The 25,302-nt window shown below is 38.7% G+C and overlaps 1 pseudogene; it reads left to right on the forward strand.

Annotated features, from left to right (window-relative positions):
• LOC144615442 (EF-hand calcium-binding domain-containing protein 13-like) overlaps nt 1–25,302 on the forward strand; it is a 98,941-nt pseudogene that overhangs the window by 62,669 nt on the left and 10,970 nt on the right.

Raw genomic sequence — 25,302 nt, forward strand, 5'->3', positions numbered from 1 at the left:
AGTGGTGCCTGGTTGGTTCAGTCAGTTGAGTGTCCGACTTTTGATTTTAGCTCAGGTCATGACCGCAGCGTTGTGAGATGGAGCCCCACATCAGGCTCTGTGCTGGGCATGGATCCTGCTTAAGATTCTGTCCTGAGAGGCCCTTTGTCAGCTTGGCAGAGTGGTGCCACCCCAGAACCCGGGTGTGTGGAGTGGGATCCTTTAAGACGTTGGGGTTTGAATCCCAGCTGAGTGCCTGGGAGGTGCAGGAGACTGTGGAGCGGGACAAACTGACCAGATCGTGCCTGTGCTGTGCTGTGAGGGCTGCCTGAACAGGGTGGTTTGGTCTAGGGAGGAGAAACTGCGACGATGCCATTTTCCTCCAATCACCAACATGGTGGGGCTTCAGGGAACAGGACAGCAGGCCCCCAGTGGAGGTTGGACTGCTTACACCAAACCCTGCCTCACCATGCCTGGCAACTGCATATCTGCTGGAGGGAGAATTGACCCTTACCCAACCAGAGGGTCCCTCCTCCAGACCAGCACAACCACTGGTTCCAGGGCACCATCGGACAACGGTCCGGCAGTTTTTCATTTTCTGATTTGATTTTTGGAAATACATATTTTCTTTTCTTGTCTTTTCTCCTTCTTCTTCTTCCTTCCCTTCTCTATTCTGGTTGTTAATTTGTTTAAGCAGGCATTTTTAATCTATGCATTTTACACCTCTTCTGTATCTCCTCCTTCTTTATTTTTCTCTCTCTCTCTAGATTAAGCCATATAGTTTCTCTGATTCTCTGCCTGCTCAATTTTTTTTTCTCTTTCCCTGCTTCTGTCATTTCCCTCTTTCTATGGGATAAGGCTTCTTCCACCCCCTCCCCTTTTTAATTTTTTCCAGGGTTACTTCAATGAACAAATCAAAGCACGCCTGGTGGAAAGTCCAAACCACCAGTGCGAGTAGGGGTATAAAGCAACCAGAGTCACAACAACAGAGAGCATGTGACACACTCCAAAAACACCTCCTGAAGGGTCAGGCCCTGGATAGTATATGACCCCTTTTTAACATAGTAGTACTCACAGGGGCAGGACACATAACAAACTATTAAAACACGTAAAAGACAGAAAACTAGACAAAATGACTAGACAGAAGAATTCTCAAAAATTCTAGGAAGAAATGACAGCCAGAAAAATTGCTCAAAACAGATATAAACAATATATCTAAACAAGAATTTGGAATAATAGTCATAAGACTAAGAGCTGGGCTTGAAAAAACTATAGAAGACAGCAGAGAATCTATTGCTGCAGAGATCAAGGACACAAGAGATAGTCATGATGAATTAAGAAATGCAGTAAATGAGATGCAAAATAAACTAGATGCAGAGACAGCAAGGATGAAGGAGCAGAGGGAAGAATAAGTGAAATAGAAGATAACATGGAAAATGATGAAGCTGAAAAAGAGAGAGAGAGGAAAATATTAGACCACGAGGGGAGAATTAGAGACCTAAGTGATTCAATGAGATATAATAATATCTGTATCATAGGAATTCCAGAAGGAGAAGAAAGAGACAGGGGCAGAAGGTTTGTTTCACCAAATTATAGTTGAGAGCTTCCCTAATCTGGGGGAGGAAGCAGACATCCAAGTCCAGGAGGCCCAGAGAATTCCCTTCAGAATTAACAGAAGCAGGTCAGCCCCAAGGCATGTCATAGTGAAATTGGCAAAATACAAAGATAAAGAGAGAATTCTGAAAGCAGCTAGGGACAAACGGGCCTTAACCTACAAGGGCAGACACACAAGGGTAGTAGCAGACCTGTACACTGAAACTTGGCAGGCCAGAAGGGAGTAGCTGGAAATATTCAATGTGCTGAATAGGAAAAATATGCAGCCAGGAATCCTTTATCCATCAAGGCTGTCATTCAGAGTGAAAGGAGAGATCAAGGCTTTTCCAGACAAACAAAAACTGAAGGAATTCATGACCACTAAACCAACCCTGCAGGCACTCTGTGAGTGGAATGCTGCAAAGACTACAAAGGACCAGAGACATTGCCACAATCATGAAACCTACAGATAACACAATGACACTAAATCCATATCTTTCAGTCATAACTCTGAATGTAAATGGGCTAAATGCCCCAATCAAAAGGCATAAGGTATCAACATGGATAAAAAACCAAGTTCCATCTATATGCTGTCTACAAGACACTCATTTTAGACCTGAGGACACCTGAAAATTGGAAGTGAGGGGATGGAGAACCATATATCATGCTACTGGAAGTCAAAAGAAAGCTGGAATAGCCATACTTATATCAGACAAACTAGATTTTAAAGTAAAGACGGTAGCAAATGATAAAGAAGGGCATTATTGTCATAATTAAGGGGCCTATCCATCAAGAAGAGATAACAATCGTAAATGTTTATGCCCCCAACTTGGTAGAACCCAAATTTATAAATTAATCACAAACATAAGCAATCTTACTGATAATAATACGGTAATTGTAGATGACTTTATTTTTTTTCAATATATGAAATTTATTGTCAAATTAGTTTCCATACAACACCCAGTGCTTATCCCAAAAGGTGCCCTCCTCAATACCCATCACCCACCTTCGCTTCCCTCCCACCCCCCATCAACCCTCAGTTTGGTCTCAGTTTTTAAGAGTCTCTTATGCTTTGGCTCTCTCCCACTCTAACCTCTTTTTTTTTTTCTCCTTCCCCTCCCCCATGGGTTTCTGTTAAGTTTCTTAGGATCCACGTAAGAGTAAAACCATATGGTATCTGTCTTTCTCTGTATGGCTTATTTCACTTAGCATCACACTCTCCAGTTCCATCCATGTTGCTACAAAGGGCCATATTTCATTCTTTCTCATTGCCACGTAGTATTCCATTGTGTATATAAACCACAATTTCTTTCTCCATTCATCAGTTGATGGACATTTAGGCTCTTTCCATAATTTGGCTATTGTTGAGAGTGCCGCTATAAACATTGGGGTACAAGTGCCCCTATGCATCAGTACTCCTGTATCCCTTGGGTAAATTCCTAGCAGTGCTATTGCTGGGTCATAGGGTAGGTCTATTTTTAATTTTCTGAGGAACCTCCACACTGTTTTCCAGAGCAGCTGCACCAATTTGCATTCCCACCAACAGTGCAAGAGGGTTCCCATTTCTCCACATTCTCTCCAGCATCTACAGTCTCATGATTTGTTCATTTTAGCCACTCTGACTGGCGTGAGGTGATATCTGAGTGTGGTTTTGATTTGTATTTCCCTGATGAGGAGCGATGTTGAGCATCTTTTCATGTGCCTGTTGGCCATCCGGATGTCTTCTTTAGAGAAGTGTCTATTCATGTTTTCTGCCCATTTCTTCACTGGGTTATTTGTTTTTCGGGTGTGGAGTTTGGTGAGCTCTTTATAGATTTTGGATACTAGCCCTTTGTCCGATATGTCATTTGCAAATATCTTTTCCCATTCCGTTGGTTGCCTTTTAGTTTTGTTGGTTGTTTCCTTTGCTGTGCAGAAGCTTTTTGTCTTCATAAGGTCCCAGTAGTTCATTTTTGCTTTTAATTCCCTTGCCTTTGGGGATGTGTCGAGTAAGAGATTGCTACGGCTGAGGTCAGAGAGGTCTTTTCCTGCTTTCTCCTCTAGGGTTTTGATGGTTTCCTGTCTCACATTCAGGTCCTTTATCCATTTTGAGTTTATTTTTGTGAATGGTGTGAGAAAGTGGTCTTGTTTCATTCTTCTGCATGTTGCTGTCCAGTTCTCGCAGCACCATTTGTTAAAGAGACTGTCTTTTTTCCATTGGATGTTCTTTCCTGCTTTGTCAAAGATGAGTTGGCCATACATTTGTGGGTCTAGTTCTGGGGTTTCTATTCTATTCCATTGGTCTATGTGTCTGTTTTTGTGCTAATACCATGCTGTCTTGATGATTATAGCTTTGTAATAGAGGCTAAAGTCTGGGATTGTGATGCCTCCTGCTTTGGTCTTCTTCAAAATTACTTTGGCTATTCGGGGCCTTTTGTGGTTCCATATGAATTTTAGGATTGCTTGTTCTAGTTTCGAGAAGATTGCTGGTGGAATTTTGATTGGGATTGCATCGAATGTGTAGATAGCTTTGGGTAGTATTGACATTTTGACAATATTTATTCTTCCAATCCATGAGCATGGAATGTTTTTCCATTTCTTTATATCTTCTTCAATTACCTTCATAAGCTTTCTATAGTTTTCAGCATACAGATCTTTTACATCTTTGGTTAGATTTATCCCCAGGTATTTTATGCTTCTTGGTACAATTGTGAATGGGATCAGTTTCTTTATTTGTCAACTGATGAATGCAACTGTTGAATGCAACTGATTTCTGTACATTGATTTTGTATCCTGAAACTTTGCTGAAATCATGTATCAGTTCTAGCAGACTTTTGGTGGAGTCTGTCGGATTTTCCACGTATAATAACATGTCTTCTGCAAAAAGTAAATGCTTAACTTCATCTTTGCCAATTTTGATGCCTTTGATTTCCTTTTGTTGTCTGATTGCTGATGCTAGAACTTCCAACACTGTGCTAAACAACAGCAGTGAGAGTGGACATCCCTGTCGTGTTCCTGATCTCAGGGAAAAAGCTGTCAGTTTTTCCCCATTGAGGATGATGTTAGCTGTGGGTTTTTCATAAATGGCTTTTATGATGTTAAAGTATGTTCCTTCTATCCCGACTTTCTCGAGGGTTTTTATTAGGAAAGGATGCTGAATTTTGTCAAATGCCTCTTCTGCATCGATTGACAGGATCATATGGTTCTTATCTTCTCTTTTATTAATGTGATGTATCACATTGATTGATTTGCGAATGTTGAACCAGCCCTGCATCCCAGGAATGAATCCCACTTGATCATGGTGAATAATTCTTTTTAGAAGCTGTTGAATTCGATTTGCTAGTATCTTATTGAGAATTTTTGCATCCACATTCATCAGGAATATTGGCCTATAGTTCTCTTTTATTACTGGGTTTCTGTCTGGTTTAGGAATCAAAGTAATACTGGCTTCATAGAATGAGTCTGGAAGTTTTCCTTCCCTTTCTATTTTTTGGAATAGCTTGAGAAGGATAGGTATTATCTCTGCTTTAAACGTCTGGTAGAACTCCCCTGGGAAGCCATCTGGTCCTGGACTCTTATTTGTTGGGAGATTTTTGATAACTGATTCAATGTCGTCACTGGTTATGGGTCTGTTCAAGCTTTCTGTTTCCTCCTGATTGAGTTTTGGAAGTGTGTGGGTGTTTAGGAATTTGTCCATTTCTTCCAGGTTGTCCAGTTTGCTGGCATATAATTTTTCATAGTATTCCCTGATAATTGCTTGTATCTCTGAGGGATTGGTTGTAATAATTCCATTTCATTCATGATTTTATCTGTTTAGGTCCTCTCCCTTTTCTTTTTGAGAAGCCTGGCTAGAGGTTTATCAATTTTGTTTATTTTTTCAAAAAACCAACTCTTGGTTTCATTGATCTGCTCTACAGTTTTTTAGATTCTATATTGTTTATTTCTGCTCTGATCTTTATTATTTCTCTTCTTCTGGGTTTAGGCTGTCTTTGCTGTTCTGCTTATATTTCCTTTAGATGTGCCGTTAGATTTTGTATTTGGGATTTTTCTTGTTTCTTGAGATAGGCCTGGATTGCAATGTATTTTCCTCTCAGGACTGCCTTCGCTGCATCCCAAAGCGTTTGGATTGTTGTATTTTCATTTTCGTTTGTTTCCATATATTTTTTAATTTCTTCTCTAATTGCCTGGTTGACCCATTCATTCTTTAGTAGGGTGTTCTTTAACCTCCATGCTTTTGGAGGTTTTCCAGACTTTTTCCTGTGGTTGATTTCAAGCTTCATAGCATTGTGGTCTGAAAGTATGCATGGTATGATTTCAATTCTTATATACTTATGAAGGGCTGTTTTGTGACCCAGTATGTGATCTATCTTGGAGAATGTTCCATGTGCACTCGAGAAGAAAGTATATTCTGTTGCTTTGGGATGCAGAGCTCTAAATATATCTGTCAAGTCCATCTGATCTAATGTATCATTCAGGGCCCTTGTTTCTTTATTGACTGTGTGTCTAGATGATCTATCCATTTCTGTAAGTGGAGTGTTAAAGTCCCCTGAAATTACCACATTCTTATCAATAAGGTTACTTATGTTTGTGAGTAATTGTTTTATATATTTGGGGGCTCCTGTATTTGGCACATAGACATTTATAATTGTTAGCTCTTCCTGATGGATAGACCCTGTAATCATTATATCATGCCCTTCTTCATCTCTTGTTACAGCCTTTAATTTAAAGTTTAGTTTGTCTGATATAAGTATGGCTATTCCAGCTTTCTTTTGACTTCCAGTGGCATGATAAATAGTTCTCCATCCCCTCACTCTCAATCTGAAGGTGTCCTCAGGTCTAAAATGAGTCTCTTGTAGACAGCAAATAGATGGGTCTTGCTTTTTTATCCATTCTGATACCCTATGTCTTTTGGTTGGCACATTTAATCCATTTACATTCAGTGTTATTATAGAAAGATATGGGTTTAGAGTCATTGTGATGTCTGTAGGTTTCATGTTTGTAGCGATGTCTCTGGTACTTTGTCTCACAGGATCCCCCTTAGGATCTCTTGTAGGGCTGGTTTAGTGGTGACGAATTCCTTCAGTTTTTGTTTGTTTGGGAAGACCTTTATCTCTCCTTCTGTTCTAAATGACAGACTTGCTGGATAAAGGATTCTTGGCTGCATATTTTTTTCTGTTCATCACATTGAAGATCTCCTGCCATTCCTTTCTGGCCTGCCAAGTTTCAGAAGAGAGATCAGTCACAAGTCTTATAGGTCTCCCTTTATATGTAAGAGCACATTTATCCCTCGCTGCTTTCAGAATTTTCTCTTTATCCTTGTACTTTTCCAGTTTCACTATGATATGTCATGCAGAAGATCGATTCAAGTTACGTCTGAAGGGAGTTCTCTGTGCCTCTTAGATTTCAATGCCTTTTTCCTTCCCCAGATCAGGGAAGTTCTCAGCTATGATTTCTTCAAGTACATCTTCAGCACCTTTCCCTCTCTCTTCCTCCTCTGGAATACCAATTATGTGTAGAATATTTCTCTTTAGTGCATCACTTAGTTCTGTAATGTTCCCCTCATACTCCTGGATTTTTTTTATCTTTTTCTCAGCTTCCTCTTTTTCCATAATTTTATCTTCTAGTTCACCTATTCTCTCCTCTGCCTCTTCAATCCGAGCCGTGGTTGTTTTATTTTGCAGCTCATTTATAGCATTTTTTAGCTCCTCCTGGCTGTTCCTTAGTCCCTTGATCTCTGTAGCAATAGATTCTGTGCTGTCCTTTACACTTTTTTCAAGCCCAGCGATTAATTTTATGACTATTATTCTAAATTCACTTTCTGTTATATTGTTTAAATTGTTTTTGATCAGTTCGTTAGCTGTCGTTATTTCCTGGAGATTCTTTTGAGGGGAATTCTTCCGTTTGGTCATTTTGGATAGTCCCTGGAGTGGTGCGGAACTGCGGGGCACTTCTCCTGTGCTGTCTTGAATAACTTGCGTTGGTGGGTGGGGCCGCAGTCAGACCTGATGTCTGCCCCCAGCCCACCACTGGGGCCACAGTCAGACTGGTGTGTACCTTCTCTTCCCCTCTCCTAGGGGCGGGATTCACTGTGGGGTGGCGTGCCGTGGCCCATCTGGGCTACTTGCACACTGCCAGGCTTATGGTGCTGGGGATCTGGCGTATTAGCTGTGGTGGATCGGCAAGGTGCACAGGGGCGGGAGGGGCAGGCTCAGCTAGCTTATCCTTCCGTGATCAGCTTCTGGAGGGGCCCTGCGGCACCGGGAGGGAGTCAGACCCGCCGCCAGTGGGATGGATCCACAGAAGCACAACGTTGGATGTTTGCGCGGTGCAAGCAAGTTCCCTGGCAGGAACCGGTTCCCTTTGGGATTTTGGCTGGGGGATGGGCGAGGGAGATGGCGCTGGCGAGCGCCTTTGTTCCCCACCAATTTGAGCTTTGTCGTCCGGGGCTCAACAACTCTCCCTCCCGTTGTCCTCCAGCCTTCCCGCTCTCTGAGCAGAGCTGTTAACTTATAACCTTCCAGATGTTAAGTCCTGCTTGCTGTCTGAACACACTCCGTCCAGCCCCTCCGCTTTTGCAAGCCAGACTCGGGGGCTCTGCTTGCCCGGCGGGCTGCCCTTCTGCCCTGACTCCCTCCCGCCAGTCTGTAGCACGCACTGCCTCTCCGCCCTTCCTACCCTCTTCCATGGTCCTCTCGTCTATGCTTGGCTCCGGAGACTCCGTTCTGCTAGTCTTCTGGCAGTTTTCTGGGTTATTTAGGCAGGTGTAGATGGAATCTATGTGATCAGCAGGATGCGGTGAGCCCGGCATCCTCCTACACCGCCATCTTCCCTGTGGATGACTTTAATACTCCACTTACAGTAATGGAGAGATGACCTAGGCAGAAAATTAATAAAGAAACAACGGTCTTGAATGATACCCTGGACCAGATGGAGTTGACAAATATATTCAGAACTTTTTATCCAAAAGCAGCAGAATACACATTCTTCTCGAGTGCACATGGAATATTCTCCAAAATAGATCACATACTGGGTCACAAAGCAGCCCTAAATAAATATAAAAGGATTGAGATCATACCATGAATATTTTCAGATCACAATGCTATGAAACTTGAAATCAACCACAAGACAAAATTTGGAAAGCCTCCTAATGCATGGAGGTTAAAGAACATCCTACTAAAGAATCAGTGGGTCAATTAGGCAGTTAAAGAAGAAATTTAAAAATATATGGAAGCAAATGAGAATGAAAATAAAACATTCCCAACCCTTTGGGATGCAGCAAAGGCAGTCCTAAGAGGAAAATACACTGCAATCCAGGCCTATCTCAAGAAACAAGAAAAGTCCCCAAAACAGAATCTACCCTCACACCTAAAGGAACTAGAAGCAGAGCAGCAAAGAAACCCCAAAGCCAGCAGAAGAAGAGAAATAATAAAGATTAGAGCAGAACTAAACAATATGGAATCCAAAAAAACCCAAAAAACAAAAAACACAGTAGAACAGATCAATTAATCTAAGAGGTGGTTTTTGGAAACAATAAACAAAATTGATAAAACCCTAGCCAGACTTCTCAAAAAGAAAAGAGAGAGAACCCAAATAGATAAAATCACAGATGAAAGAGGAGAGATCACAACCAACACCACAGAAATACAAACAATTATTAGAGAATACTGTGAAAAATTATATGCCAACAAACTGGACAATCTGTAAGAAATTGGACAAATTCCTAGACACCCACACACTACCAAAACTCAAACTGGAAGAAATAGAAAATTTGAACAGACCCACAACCAGTGAAGAAATTGAATCAGTTATCAAAAATCTCCCAACAAATGAGTCCCAACAAATGGGCCAGATGGCTACCCAAGGGACTTCTACCAGACATTTAAAGCAGAGTTAGTACCTATTCTTCTCAAGCTGTTCCAAACAATAGAAATGGAAGGAAGGCTTCTGGACTAATTCTATGTAGCCAGCATTACCTCGATTCCCAAACCAGACAGAGACCCCACTAAAAAGAATTACAGGCCAATATCCCCGATGAACATGGATGCAAAAATTCTCAACAAGATACTAGCAAATTGAATTCAACAGTATATTAAAAGAATTATTAACCATGATCAAGTGGGATTCATTCCTGGGCTGCAGGACTGGTTCAATATTCGCAAATCAATCAATGTGGTATATCACATCGATAGAAGAAAGGATAAGAACAATATGATCCTGTCAATAGATGCAGAAAAAGCATCTGACAAAATACAGCATCATTAGTAAAAACCCTCCAGAAAGTTGGGATAGAAGGAACATATCTTAACATCATCAAATCTACATATGAAAAGCCCAAGCTAATATCATCCTCAATGGGGAAAAACTGAGAGTTTACCCACTGAGATCAGGAATACAACAGGGATGTCTACTCTCACCACTGTTGTTTAATATAGTGTTGGAAGTCCTAGCCTCAGCAATCAGACAACAAAAGGAAATAAAAGGCATCCAAATTGGCAAAGAAGTCAAACTTTCATTTTTTGCAGATGACATGATACTCTACATGGAAAACTCAAAAGACTCCACCAAAAAACTAGAACTGATACATGAATTCAGCAAAGTCGCAGGATATAAAACCAATGTACGGAAATTGGTTGCATTTCTATACACCAAGAATGAAGCAATAGTAAGAGAAATCAAAGAATCGATCCCATTTACAATTGTATCGAGAACCATAAAATACCTAGGAATAAGTTTAACCAAAGAGGTAAAAGATCTGTATGCTGAAAACTGTAGAAAACTTATGAAAGAAATTGAAGAAGACACAAAGAAATGGAAAGGCATTCCAGGCTCATGGATTGGAAGAAAAAATATTGTTAAAATGTGGATAGTACCCAAAGCAATCTACACATTCAGTGTAATCCCACTCAAAATTGCACCAGCATTCTTCTCAGAGCTAGAACAAACAATCTTTCAAATTTGTAGGGAACCACATGAGACCCTGAATAGCCAAAGTAATGTTGAACAGGAAAACCAAAGTAGGAAGCATCACAATCCCAGACTTCAGCCTCTACTACAAAGCTGTAATCATCAAGACAGTATGGTATTGGCACAAAAATAGGCACATAGACCAGTGGAGTAGAATACAGAACCCAGAATTGGACTCACAAAGGTATGGCCAATTAATCTTTGATGAAGCAGGGAAGAGTATCCAAGGAAAAAAAGAAAGTCTCTTTGGCAAATAGTGCTGGAAGACCTGTACAGTAACAAGCAGAAGAATGAAACTGGACCACTCTCTCACACCATACACAAAAATAAACTCAAAGTGGATGAAGGGCCTAAATGTGAGACAGGAAACCATCAAAACCCTAGAGGGGAAAACAGTCAACAACCTCTTTGACCTCAGCCACAGCAACTTCTTACTTGATACGTCTCTGAAGGCAAGGGAGATAAAAGCAAAAATGAACTATTGGGACCTCATCAAGATAAAAAGTTTCTGCACAGCCAAGGAAACAATCAACAAAACTAAAAGGCAACTGATCGAATGGAAGACGATATTTACAAATGACATATCAGATAAAGGTTAGTATCCAAAATCTATAAAGAACTTACCAAGCTCAACACCCGACAAACAAACCAGTGAAGAAATGGACAGATGACATGAGCAGACACTTTTCCAAAGAAGACATCCAGATGGCCAGCAGACACATGAAAAGATGCTCAACATCGCTCATCATTAGGGAAATACAAATCAAAACCACACTGAGATACCACCTCACACAGGTCAGAGTGGCTAAAATTAACAACTCAGGAAACAACAGATGTTGGTGAGGATGTGGAGAAATGGGAGCCCTCTTGCACTTTTGGTGGGAGTGCAAACTGGTGCAGCCTCCCTGGAAAACAGTGTAGAGGTTCCTCAAGAAATTAAAAATAGAATTACCCTACAACCCAGCAATAGCACTACTAGGAATTTATCCAAAGGATGCAGGAGTGCTGATTCATAGGGGCACGTGTACCCCAATGTTTATAATAGCACTATCAACAATAGCCACATTATGGAAAGAGCCAATGTCCATCCACTGATGAATGGATAAAAAAGATGTGATACACACACACACACACACACACACACACACACACACACACACACCAGAATACTACCGGCAATGAGAAAGAATGAAATCTTGCCATTTGCAACAACATGGATGGAACTGGAGGGTATTATGTTAAGTGAAATAAGTCAGAGCAAGAGAGATATCATGTTTTCACTCATATGTAGAATTTGAGAAACTTAACCAAAGACCATGAGGGAAGGGAAGAGGAAAAAAATAGTTTCAAACAAAGAGGGAGGAAGGCAAACCATAAGAGACTCCTGAATACAGAGAACGACTGAGGATTGATGGGGAGACTGTGGGGGAGGGGAAAATGGGTGATGGGCATTGAGGAGGGTACTTGTTGGGATGAGTACTGGGTGTTGTATGTAAGCGATGAATCATGGGAATCTACTCTTAAAGCCAAGAGCACACTGTATGTTAGCTAACTTGACAATAAGTTATATTTTAAAAAAAAAAGCATTCTCTCTCTCTCTCTGCCCCTCTCCCATATGCACACACTCTGTCTCTCTCTCAAAAAAAAAGGCAACTCATGGGGCGCCTGGGTGGCTCAGTCAGTTAAGCATCTGACTGTTGATTTCACCTCAGGTCATGATTTCACAGTTTGTGAGCTCAAGCCCTGCATCAGGATCCATGCAACGGTGAGAAGCCTGCTTGGGATTCCCTCTCTCTGCTCCTTCCGCATGCCCTCTCTCTCACTCAAAATAAGTGCATTAATTTTTAAAAAAAGCAACTCAGAGCTTATGTTCTCTACTTATGCATTATACCATCTGACTGCCATGGCGTCAGCTCAGGCACACACACAATAATTCTTCCTCACTTCTGGCATCTGGTGATTTTCCTTTCTATTGAGCTTATCACTCAGTTGTTTAGGCTGAAAAGTTAGGAGTCATTCTTGGTCTTTTTTTTCCTTATGGCCCTAGCTCCACCACTTCCACTTCCCTGATTCAATTCATCACCAAATATTATTTTTATTGATATTTTAACTCAGTATAGAGTGTGTTTTGCATTGGAAATTGAAGGGGAATCTGGCTATTGTCATTCTATATTGCCAGTTCTCTCTTTATAGGGGGCACCTGGGTGGCTCAGTCGGCTAAGCGTTGGACTTTGCCTCAGGTCATGATCATGCTGTTCATGAGCCCTGTGTCAGGCTCTGTGCTGTTTGAGCTGTTTGAGCCCTGTGTCAGGCTCTGTGCTGACAGCTCAGAGCCTGGAACCTGCTTCAGATTCTGTGTCTCCCTCTTTCTCTGCCCCTCTCCAGCTCATGCTCTCTCTCTCTCTCTCTCTCTCTCTCTCTCTCTCTCTCTCAAAAATAAACATTCAAAAATAAAAAATAAAAACACTCATTCATGGGGTGCCTTGGTGGCTCCGTTGGTTGAGCATCCAACTCTCGATTTTGGCTCGGGTCATGGTCTCACAGTTTCGTGGGTTCAAGCCCTATGTTGGGCTCTGTGCTGACTGACAGCATGGAGCCTGCTGTCTCTCTGTCTCCCACTGTCTCTCTGTCCCTTCCCTGCTCTCATTCTCTCTGTCTCTCTCAAAATAGAAATAAAATAAACTTAAAAAAACCCACTCATTCAGGTTTTTGACCTTGACATTCCACCTTAGCTTTTTACAAAAGTTAAATCTCACTTTGTTAACTCCATTTGCCAATTTTCTATTTTCATCTTATTTACCTCTATAGTTTTTTTTTAACTCAAGTGTAATTAACATACAGTATTACATTAGTTTCAGGTGTGCAGCATAATGATTCAACCATTATTTTTAATTTAATATGTTTATTCTTCAAAATTCTTCTCCTTATGTTTTCTGTGACACCGTCATCTCATTTTTTCCCCACCTTATTGGCTCTTCCTTTTTTTTCTTTAAAATTGAGATATAATTGGCATATAACATTGTGTGAATTTAAGGTGTACAAAGTGTTGATTTGATACACTTATATATTGCAATACGATTACCACCATAGTGTTAACTAACAGCATCATCACATCACATAATGATCATTTCTTTTTTTGTGGTGAGAACACCAAGATTTATTCTCTTAGCAACATTCAAGTATATAGTATTGCTAACTATAATCACAATGCTGTGCCTTAGATGCCCAGAATTTATTCATCTTCTAATTGTAAATTAGTACCCTTGACCAGCCTCTTCCTAATTTCCTGGTAACCACCATTCTACTCTGTTTCTGAGTTCTGCTTTTTCAGATGTGAGACCTTATAAGTATTTGTCTTTCTCTGATTTATCTTACCAAGCATAGTGCTTGTCACTCTTTTGTCCCTAATGTCAGGATTTCCTTCTTTCTCATAACGGAATAATATTCCATTGTAGACCTAGCTCTTTTTTGGTCTTGTTTTCTGGCTCCTTCTTTTCTGACTGGATTTTATATTAGCATGATCCCAGGATCCATTCTGAGTCCCATTCTCTAAGCCTCTTCCCGAATCATCTTATTGCTTTAAATAATATTGCTGTTCTTTTGACTCCCCATGTATCTCATACTTAATATGTATAAAAAAGAATTCTTGCTGTCCAACGATCTTATTCTTTACCTAGGCTCTCTTACCTCAGTTTTCGACACCACTGTCCACTCAGCTGCTAAGTTCTAAACCTAGGAGTTCTTCATGGCCCCAGCTTCTCATTCAATTCATCAGTAAATACTCTCAGTCTTGGGGCACCTGGCTGGTGCAGTTGATAAAGCGAGCGACTTTTAATCTCTGGGTTGTAAGTTTGAGCCCCACAATCAGGTGTAGAGATTGCTTAAAAATAAAATCTTAAATTAAAAAAAAATTTTAAAAATACTTCCAGTTTTATTCTCCAAACACGTCCTATGTTTGTCCACTTCTTGTTCTCATCACTGTTACCCTTGCTGAAGCCACTGTCATCTTTTTCTCTGAACTAGCTTCCTAACTGCTTGATCTTCCAGAGAGTCTGTTCTCTATACAGTAGTAGAGTGATCCTTTTACACATTGGTAATGAGATAATTTCACTCCCTGCCCCTTAAACCTTCCAAAGGTTTTCCATTGGAATTAAAACCAAAACCAAAACAAAACAAAAAACCCCACAAAATTTCTTTCCATGGTCTGCAGTAGTAGATTGAAGAGAAAGTAAGATCCAGGGAACGATGTTCGGGGGAGATGTAGAGCAAAAGCTATTTTGGTTTTATGGTTTAATTCATGGTTTAATCAGTTGGAGTTGTTTATGAATTCAGACTTCTGTAAATCTATAAGTCAATGAAAATGACTCTTTATATTGGTTATTCAGCAGTGGGTCACTATAAGTTCTTGAAATATTTCAGAATCCTCAAAGAAACACTAATTTTGGTGTTCAATATTTTATTGTGTTTTAATATTTGAAAATTGGCAATCATTTATAACGTATTTGTTATTCTTCTTAGCCATAAAAACCTTAATTCCTGACTGTTCCAGGTAATAGTTTAACTGTACTAACTTCTTGGACAAGGGTGTTGTAAAACTTGTGTGTGATCTACCTTTCAGTATTGCCTGATGCTATTGAAAACCTCCATAATCTCAGCAAAGGGAAGATGAAGATTTCTCACCTGTGGACCACTCTGTCTAACTTGAATAGTAACTTGAAAAAAAATGAATTCCTAGCTGTGCTGAAATTAACAACAGTGGATGGTAAGTATTCCAAATATTACAATTAAAAGATACATAAGACTGTCGGTCTGCCTTTCGTCAATCTTTTTTTTTTCCTTGTATCTTGTACTTGGTTGATATGCCAATATATACACTTAGAAAATATAAAGAAACCTCAGATTGTTTGGTTGTCCAACAGAAAAAATGTTAATATCTAATTTATTGTTACTCTAAATTGATCAAATATGCATTGATTACCTTCAAGTTGTGTAACATGTAACTGGAAAATGGCATATCCCGTGAACACAGAGGGGACTGTTAGGAAATGTTAAGAGATCTATTCCCGTTTTTTTATTAACATGACTTCAGATATCCATACTGTAAAATAGACTTTGTGGTGGCCACCACCACTACTAAGTTAGCAAGTAAAAAAAGATTCAAACAAAACAAAAATGAGTTTACAAAGTAAAACAAAGACCATGGACTATAATTTTTCTTAAAAAATTTTTTTTTAGCATTTATTTCTGAGAGAGAGAGAGACAGAGAGACAGAGCAGGAGTGGGGGGAGGGGCAGAGAGAGAGGGAGACACAGAATCAGAAGCAGGTTCCAGGGTCTGGGCTGTCAGCACAGAGCCCGTTGTGGGCCTCAAACTCATGAACCATGAGATCATGACCTGAGCCGAAGTCGGACGCTTAACCAACTGAGCCACCCAGGCACCTCTACAGTTTTTCAAATAAGACTATTATTTACTGCTGATGTTCTGCATGTAGGAGACAGGTAGTACACAACCACAGGTGAACATTTCCACTCCTTCGTATTTTTCATACCTTGAAGTTACAAATGTACTGTTACACTCTTTTATGTGAAATGTTTATGCAAAACTAGCCTCGTAACAAGAGCATGCTGTCTACGGTCTTTGTCAAAGAACTGTCTTTCCCTGTGAGGATTACTTACCCCTTTTTCTTCATTAAGCTCCTGTTTAAGTGAGACTGGTAATTTTGAACTTTAAGTGTGTTGGTTGTTTTGTTTATTAACATATTTGAGATGAAGAGGGTTGATGAAAATATGATACTACCTGATAATAGCGATTTTTTTCCCTCTCTTTTACTGAGACCTTTTATTGGACCTTCAGTACAATGTGATTTAATTCCTATTTTAATGCAGTGGTTTGCAAAGTTTTGAACCTTGTTATTTTTGGTTTTGTATTTATATTTGGTGCTGGTAAAGCAGTAGAATCCTTTTCTTCTAAATGAAATCTTACAGAGTCCCTCAATATATAAATCATAAAAGTTGAGTTTCTCTGAATAAAGTGGGGGAAATGACCAAGTGAACTGCTTAAGTATTTCAACAGAGCTTTAGAAACGTGAGAAAGAACGTAAGCATTCCCGACCTAGGATCCTCTTTTTGACCATGGTGTATGTTAAAAAAGGAAAAAGGCTGGGAGGGTGGGGGTGTGCCTGAATGGCTCAATCAGTTAACTGTCCAACTCTTGATTTCAGCTCAGGTCATGATCTCACAGTCGTGGACTCGAGCCCCTTGTCTGGCTCTGTGCTGACAGGATGGAGCCTGCTTGGGATTCTCTCTCTCCCTCTCTCTCTTCCCCTCCCCCCCCCCCTCAAAATAAATAAATAAACTGAAAAAAAATGTTTTTCTTGCAGAAGATGATGAAGTACAAATAGAAGAATTTGGACAAGTGGTAAAGGATATTCGTGATGCCTCCAGGTTAAAAGGTAACTAGTAAATTATTTGTGACTGTTAAATTTACTTTTATTGAATGGATGTCTTTGTGTTTTGTTTTTTAGAATTTCTAGTTCTGTTAATTTCTGCTTACCATGTTGGCATTGATCTGTTTTAAGGCAGGCAAAACTTGATTTTGATTAAAAGTTGGCAGCATCCATGATGAAAGAAAAATGCCTTTTTCTGGAATGGGGCCTGTGTAACCTATTTTAAATCCCTTTTTTTGTTGTTGTTATTTGTGTGTGTGTGTGTGTGTGTGTGTGTGTGTGTGTGTGTGTTTTGTTCTGGACTTTATGTAAAGTCAGATACTAGCTTTACAATTTTTCAGATATGAAAATTTTCTATACCATTTTTAGCCTCAGACTTAGGACTCTACCCTGTGTAAAGGCTTATATATTATAGAATTTCTCAGAAATCTTCTACCTCTTCCTTTAGTAGACATTCCTCATGTTCCTTTCTTTGGATTTTGTTAACATACAAGAGTGACCATGTGCATTTTGGTACCATGGCTATTTCCTACCACTTGACTTCCATTTTTGCTTAAAAGTTAAATCATAGACCTAAAACCAATGGAGATCATACTCATGGAGTTTGTGTACTTTTCTATTGGGAAAATAAGTTTAAAACTTAATTATCACTGGTAATTTATTTGAATAACATTCAAATGACTGTTTGGTCAATGAGCGCTGTCAGGAGAAGAATAACAACATAGGTATATGTTTAGGAAAACGGAAGCGGAGTCATTTCTGGGTGTAAAGAAGTAGATAGATACTTTTCAGATTTTTCATAACCACTCTGCCCTGGTATAAAATTTTTAACATCATTGTTTCTCTTTTAGGTTAAGAAAAGTACTTAATAATTCCCTGTTGACATATAAATATGTTACCTGGGTCACGTAACATAATTAGCATCAATATAGTATAGTGAAATAGATTAGCCGTGCTATAGGAAACAATGCACACAGGTAGAAAAGAACATGGGCTATGGAGTTTGATACATGGTGGTTTGTGGGTTTTTGACTTACCAGCTGGGTAGTCTCTGTAGGTCATTCTGGTTTCCTCATCTTTAAAACAAGGAAGCTAATAAAATCACGTTTCTCCTAGAGTTGTCAGGATCAACTGCAAAAACACATATAAAGCACATAATCTAATTATTAGGCACATACTATATACTTGGTAAATGGTAGTTAATTTTGAAATCAGAAAACAGAGTTCAGAAAGACTGGTATTCAGGACAGATAACTTTTTATGTGGAGGAAGGAAAAAAAAAATGGAAACTAAACCATTGAGAAAGGAGAACAGTGAAAAAGGAGAAAGGTGTAGTTTAGGTACCTGAATCTGGGAGCTGGTCATAATGATTGGGGGTTGACACTGGAATCTGTCAGCCAGTGCAAGAAAAGGCCAATAATTACAGGGAAGAGTGAGGAAGGGCCACCCTGGAAGAAAAGTGTTAACATAGCAGGCCTGAAACTGCTCTTTTTAGAAAAGTCTCCTTGCAAGGTTGACTGTCATATGCTCAGACTGTTCCCTTCATTACTGACTGATAAGGTTAGTTCACTGTGCCTGGACTATTTGTTGACAAACTTGGAGGGGCTGAGAAAACAGGCATATTGTGGATCAAGTTCTATGCTTTCCTTCAGTATACACACAGTTTTAAGGGATTATGGTCAGTGTCTGATCTTGTAGTTGAAGATTTTAGAGGTTGGGCAGGCAGTTCTAGGTATTGATGAGGATTAAGGATAGCCATTGATCTGGATGACTTTGGAAAGGAAGTGAAAGTTTTTGGAGTTGAGAGGTCAAGGTCATTCTTATTGTCATCAGATGATAATGGGAAATGGGGCTAAGGGAGGATTATGAGCAGGGTGACCAAAGATCCTCCAAGAAGGTGAAAGAGTGATCAGAAAGTCAGTAGATGATGGTGTCCGGAGGGTAGTGTAGGTCAATGACAGGCCTGAATCTCAGGGGAGGGATAGGTTTGATTGAAGGTGGAACTAAAATAGCCAGACAGCAGAATCTTAGGAGTGTTTCTCTGCTTCCTGGTCCTATGTGGAGCATGGGAGGATGAGCAGACTCCTCTTAAGGTGTCTGTGCAAAGAAACCATATTTTAAAGGGAACCAAGCTTTAGGTAAAACAAGCAGAGCTGATACAGGTTTTTAGGTGACTGTCATTTGCAGTTGCCTCGCTGAGATGTTAGGGGGACAGAAAGTGAAGCGGGATCGAAGGTACTAAGAAGCTGTGATTACTGTTTGCAGCTATTCCTGAAGGCTTAATAATAATAATAATAATAATAATAATAATAGTAACTTTATTGCTATTAATATGACACTTAGTGTTTGCTATATACCTAATGTTGTTTTAAGTGTTTTTCATACATCATATATTTAATCTCCATATTAACTGTGTGAGGTAGATAGTATTATTAAATTATTTTAGATATAAGACTACTGAATTTGATAGAGGGGTTAAATAGTAATAATTTGCTCAAGGTCAGATAGTTTCAGGTCACAAATCCTGGAGCCAGGATTTGAATGTACTTAACACCGCCTCCTTTGAAAGGGCTGGAAATAAAGCAAAATTCCAGATGCCAGAGTACAACTGGATCTTGGTAGAATTGAAAAGAAAAGGTGAGTGAGTCTTTGTGATACTTGTGTTTACAATTTTACATTTCTCATGATTCTGAAATCTATTTCACTTCCACCAGGATGAGTTAATTTTGTTTGCTACCATTAGAGCTCTAGTTTAAAATAACTACTTTGTGTCATTGCAGTGAAAAATTCAGCCATAGCAACCATTTTGGTTGTGCCAATTTTATATTAGCACCAAAGAAACATGGCAGACCAAGCATATTGTTTTGCTGGACTTAGAATTTCCTGAGGGCTGGATTCTTCACTGAGATTTCTTATTCAAGAGGTGATCATAAATCATGGACTACCACTGACAAAAGTCTTGAGTGATGGCTACTGTTGTTTTTTAAGTCAGAGGTTAGTTCAATTACCGAATCACTTTTTTCTGTTTCTAGAGTTACAAGACATTGTCTTAGCTCTTGATGGGCTTGAAGGTGACATGATATCTGGGAAGAACTTGGAGAGCTTTCTAGGCAATATTGGGATTAAGTCACCTGAAGAAGAGGTAGAGAAAATTCTTCAGTCAGATCTTGTTTCTGGTAAGCATTTAAATATTATTATCCATTTTTTTGTTTTGGGTAGGAGTAACTGAAGAAAGTGTGCAAGGTTTTTGTTCAAGCGAATAGGGCTCCTTTGAGCTAATATCTATAGGTATTTGCTTGTATTGCTGTAAATGTCCTTAAAGAGGAGACTTTCTTTTAAAGTCCTTTTTTACAGTTAATGAGAATACTCTTAGCAAGCAGGTAGAAATTTTGTGGGGGAGTGGGCTCATTGGTATCCACTCTCTTTAGATAGATCTTGATTTAGTGACTAACACATAGTTTGGAAATTCCAGCTCTGTGAATAGAAAACCTAGCTTTGCTGGTTTGTACCAAGTAAAGTTATTGGACTTACAACTTTCTTAGTAGGTTAGTTGCCTTACAGGTAGAATCAGAACTAGCGTATCTACAATCTTGTAAGGTTAATTGCAAGGCACAGTGGGTGAAAATGAATCCCAAGTATCTTGTATGTAAAGTAAAGAAATTGTATGCTGGTTTTGATTTTCATATGAGCTTTTTAATATTACGTTTTCCAGGGATTCTTGTCTGTTCCCCTCCCCTCTCTCTCTTACAGATGACAACGTGGTGAATGTTAAAGACTGTATGAGGGCTTTGAAGGACACTCAGAAATTTTCCACTTTTGTTGGTAAGAACTTTATGGTAAAACTGTTGAATGGCAAACAACACAGGACTCATTCAGAGGTCACGTAGCCAAACATTATATTTGGTGCTCAGATCTTCTTTGTAGTATCTGTGCCAAATGTTTGTTTCATCTACATTTGAACTCTTCCAGTTATGGCAAACTTGATTACATTTGTTTTTCATTTAAGAATTTGTATTTGAATGGAAAAGATTGGGAAAATGACAAGGTTATGATGTTTTCCAATAGCTAAAGTAAGGACATTTTATTATATAATAATGGTAATTTTGAAACTGTTATAAAAAAATTTAGTGACCAGAAATGTAAGAGATATAAAGTGCAAGGCTCATGTAATGTCACCTTCTGGAAATATCCCTGTTAAAGTGTGGTAAATATCCCTTTAGCCTTTTTTATTTGAATCTATGAATATTTGTGTATTCTGATATTATTTAAAAATTAGACGCACTTGGGTGGCTCAGTTGGTTAAATGTCTGATTTTGGCTCAGGTTATGATCTCATGGTTTGTGAGTTCAAGCCCCACATTGGGCTCTCTGCTGTCAGCACAGAGCCCACTTCAGATCCTCTGTTTTCTTCTCTCTCTGCCCCTGCTTGTTCTCTAAATAAATCAATCAATTAATTAATAATTAACTAATTAAAATAAAATTACCATGGGGGCGCCTGGGTGGCTCAGTCGGTCAAGCGTCCGACTTCAGCCCGGGTCACGATCTCGCGGTCGGTGAGTTCGAGCCCCGCGTCAGGCTCTGGGCTGATGGCTCAGAGCCTGGAGCCTGCTTCCGATTCTGTGTCTCCCTCTCTCTCTGCCCCTCCCCCGTTCATGCGCTGTCTCTCTCTGTCTCAAAAATAAATAAAACGTTAAAAAAAAAATTTAAAATAAAATTACCATGTCCATAATATTCCACGACTTGCAGGTTTAAAGAAATTAACAGTGTATCTTAGATATTGTTCCATGTTCCATTGTATCATAAACAACCTCATTCTTTTTTTTTTTTTTTTTTTTTCAACTTTTTTTTTATTTATTTTTGGGACAGAGAGAGACAGAGCATGAACCGGGGAGGGGCAGAGAGAGAGGGAGACACAGAATCGGAAACAGGCTCCAGGCTCCGAGCCATCAGCCCAGAGCCTGACGCGGGGCTCGAACTCACGGACCGCGAGATCGTGACCTGGCTGAAGTCGGACGCTTAACCGACTGCGCCACCCAGGCGCCCCGCAACCTCATTCTTTTTAAAGACTGCAATAATATTCCATTTGGGGGATGTACTGTCATTTTATCCACAACACTTTTGATGATATTTGCCAATTAAAAATCTGAAAATTTGCCAATTTTTCACCACTGAAACATTTTGATGAGCATTGTTGTATGTATATATGTGCATAAAGTTCTCCTGGGGGATAAAACCCTCAGAAGTCACACTGCTAGACTGAAATATATGCAGATGTGAGATGTTAACAGCTACTGCTTAATTATCCTCCAAAAAGTTTGTAAAAATTCACACTTTTATCAGTAATGGATATTATTTATTGAAAATTCTGCTGGTAAAAGAATTCTATTATTGTTTTAATATGCATGTCTTTAATGACTAGTGAGGTAAAACATTTTTCATATGATTGTCGAATATGCTTTTCTTTTATTTTAATTAGATTGTCTTTTTCATATGAATTTATAAATAGCTCTTTTTTTTTTTTAAATAGCTCTTTATATATAAGGGACATTAATGTTCTGTCTTGTCTATTGCCATTTTTTTTCTAGTTTATTATTCATCTTTGACTTTGATTTTGGTGGACTGCTTATTGCCATCCTCTGTTTTATTTTGTCAGTTTTGGTAATTTTTATTCTCCTAGGAAATTTATTTTATTCAAGTGTTTTTTGGGAATATTAGTACAATCCTATGCAGTGATAATTCTTTTGATTTTTTTGTGTCTGGTTATTTTCTCATTCTTAAATTTGTATATATATATTTGTGTGTGTGTGTGTGTGTGTGTATATATGTGTGTATATATACACACATATATACACACATATATATATATATATCTTCTTCTAGATTTCCTAGCAGATCTTTTAATTATCTCTCTTTTTAAAGCTCTACATCTTAGATTTATCTTTAGTGTTTCTATTTGTAGTAAAAAAAAAATTCTGCTTTTATCTTTAGGATGTCCTTTCTATTGTTCCCTTTTGTCCATTTTGTAGTTTTTCTAAGTTGTTTAAATTATGAACTTACTTTTTTCTTCTTACTGAGAAATAAATGTTTAAGACTATCAATTTTCATTTCAGTAAGACTTTGGTTTATCAAAGTCTTTATTCTTGTTTTTTTCTAAGCATATTCAGTTGTATTTTGATTTTCTCCTTGATGTAAGAGTTGCCTAAGAGAAAAACCTTAAATTTGAAAGCAATTATTTGAAAAATTTTAAATGAATTTAAAAATTTTAAATTTGAATTTGAATTTCATTATTGTCCTCTCTTTGTTGTTTATTTTTAGTTTACTGTGGTCAGAGAATGAGGTCTATAGTAGAGGATTTGATAGTTTCTGTGTTAATTAGATACGGAGTTTTTTCGATTTTTACATGTTTATTTAAAAACCGCATTAGGGGTGCCTGGGTGGCTCAGTTGGTTGAGCGTCCGACTTTGGCTCAGGTCATGATCTCGCGGTTTGTGAGTTCGAGCCCCGTGTCGGGCTCTGTGCTGACAGCTCAGAGCCTGGAGTCTGCTTCAGATTCTGGGTCTCCCTCTCTCTCTGCCCCTCTCCCACTCATGCTCTGTCTCTCTCTGTCTCAGAAATAAACATTAAAAAAAAATTTAAAAAACACATTAGTGGGCTTCAGGGACAGGCTAATCGTAAGGGACACTCATCCTACTGTTTGTCTTGGAAATCCTTATGACTCTTTGAAGCAGCGCATTCCATAATTTTTGGACAGCTGTAGAACTAGTCAATTGTTCCACATATTTGATGGAAATCCTGCCTTATAATTCCATTCCCAAACTTAACATTTGGACTCTTCCCCGTCAGTAGCCCTCCAGGGATGGGAGGAGAGCTCTTATATTTTCTTTCTTTTATGTTGAATCATCTTTTCTCTGGACTCAGATTTCCTTTCAACCATTCCTCACATGGCCTATTTTTGAAACTTCTTACCAATGACTAATGACTAACTCATGGAACAACATAATATATTAAATTATACTTTCACATAAATTAGCTAATTTTAAAGTAATTTATTATATATTTCTCTTAATGAATTCTGAAAGATTATTTTTTTAGACATGTACTTTAGAAATGTGAAGAGGTTTTTGTTTGTTTTAATTAAGGGGGGGGTGGTCAGTCATGGATTTCCTAGTTCAGATGTTTGATATTATCATGCTAAACATAATAGGCTTTGCTGATTCTCTAAATTGGGTAAAGTGAGCTGACAGGAGCAAGGGGTGTAGGGAAAGAAAGTAGAAAGGGAAGGATTGGAGTTTGGGAGCAGGTGTGACGAATGGAGGGTATTTTTTATGAAATGGTGAGCTCGTTAATAGAATCCCTAGAGAAACTTTGGCATACTTTTTTGTTCATAAAGGAATAGCCCACGCAGAACCCAGAGTTTTAACAAAATAATTTTAAGAATAAAGATAAGGGGCTATAGAAAACTATAGTGGAGAACGGATTGCTCTACCTTTTTAAATGGCCACATGTGGGTAGTGGCTGCCATTTTGGACAGTGCAAAACTGGAAGAATCCATCAGTTTTACTGTTATGTTCCAAAAATTTAGATCCATGGACTGAATTACATGTTGCATGTATATTCTCTGTGTTTGTAGTATTGAATGACATCATCGGTACATTGGAATGTATGGAAGAAAGTGATCAGTCTGGCAAGGACAACTATGCAGATGTACTTGGAAACACCAATAGAATTTATTTCACTGATAATAGTTTTCAAGAAGTGTTGGATGATTCCTTGCTCGACGGTGAGTTGATTGAGCAGATAACCAGCAACTTGTAATAAAAATTTCTTCTAAAATTTTATCCAAGGTTTTAAAATATTTTACCAAATACTAATTAATTAAATCTTAATACTTAGTTCCTAAATACTACTGTAAATGTATTGAAATGCAATTTACTACAGATCAGATTTAGAGATATATCTTATATTCTATATTCACGGAGATTTAGTTATTACAGTATCAAATTCCTGGATGATCTCTTGGACTGCATTGTAAACTTGGTCTGAAAGTATTTATATACGTTGTCATATGGCTTTAAAATGTTTCTTTCTAGAGTAATTTCATTTCAAAGTTAATCCCTTTCCTTTTATGAATTTTAGAGAGGTCCTAATAGTTGTCTAGCTTTCTTTTTCTTTTAGGTGACAGGCTCTTTGAAAAATACAAGTTATTGTTGAACAATTAAACCATTGGTCTATATAACATTCTGTGTAAGTGTTGATCTGGCTATTTGCTCTATTTACAAAGAATTTACCTGATCCATCCATATTCTTATCTGGGATATACCCAGATGGGTTTTATCAATACTT

Source organism: Panthera onca, assembly GCF_046562875.1.
Source record: "Panthera onca isolate mPanOnc1 chromosome E1 unlocalized genomic scaffold, mPanOnc1 haplotype 2 h2.Chr16_ul_3, whole genome shotgun sequence".
NCBI classification, from domain to species: Eukaryota; Metazoa; Chordata; class Mammalia; order Carnivora; family Felidae; genus Panthera; species Panthera onca.